At 35.2% G+C, this 851-nt stretch overlaps 1 protein-coding gene across 1 annotated transcript in view; it reads left to right on the top strand.

Moving 5' to 3' along the window:
• LOC108974836 (histidine-rich membrane protein KE4 homolog 2-like) overlaps positions 1 to 851 on the top strand; it is a 13,676-nt gene that overhangs the window by 11,744 nt on the left and 1,081 nt on the right. The window lies entirely within an intron of this gene.

Here is an 851-nt window from a genome sequence, read left to right as displayed (position 1 = left end):
TCGAACATCCGGTTGACATAACTCTATATGATGGGTTTTACACCTTAAAGTATTTCCCTGGCTTTGGTTTTTGCAAGTTGCAAGAGTATAAAATGTTCGGTAGCACCCGAACTAAGCTCATCCTTACTAGTTTAATATGGCCAAATTTTTTTTTTTTTTTCAGGACATTCAGTCATTTGATTAAATATCGTAATGAACACTTTGGTCCTCAGTATGGACGTTCAACAATCTATTGATGCTGATCGACTTATCCGGAAYCCATGATATGGAAATTCTGGTAACTTCCATCCTAAAAAATTACATGCCAATAAATTGGGTAACACTTTTTTTTCTCAAAATCCAGTATATCCTATACGAAACAGTCGCAACCTTCCAATTGAAGTGACGATATTGATTGGTAGAGTTATTGACATTTGCTTTAAAACAAGTAAAAAAGTAAACTTCGGCTGCACCGAAGCTAATATACCCTTCACAGATGTATTTCTTTCTTATTATTTCTATGAACATTAACTCATACCAAATTTCGTGAATATATTTTGTCAAAAGCAAAAGTTTTCTATACAGCAACTTGATTCCGATCGTTCAGTTTGTATGGCAGCTATATGTTATAGTGGTACGATATCGGCAGTTCGGACAAATGAGCAGCTTCTTGAAGAGAAAATGACGGTTGCAGAATTTCAAAAGGATATCTTAAAAACTGAGGGACTAGTTCGTATATACGAGTATACAGACAGACAGACGAACATGGCTAAATCGCTCAACATACTGATCATTTATATATATTATATATTTAAAGGGTCTCCGACGCTTCCTTCTGGGTGTTACAAACTTCGTGGCAAACTTAATATACC

Source organism: Bactrocera latifrons, unplaced genomic scaffold, assembly GCF_001853355.1.
Source record: "Bactrocera latifrons isolate USDA-ARS-PBARC rearing strain unplaced genomic scaffold, ASM185335v1 scaffold_113, whole genome shotgun sequence".
NCBI lineage: Eukaryota > Metazoa > Arthropoda > Insecta > Diptera > Tephritidae > Bactrocera > Bactrocera latifrons.
Note: the sequence above shows the minus strand (reverse complement) of the source record. Positions and strands in the feature narration are given on the sequence as shown.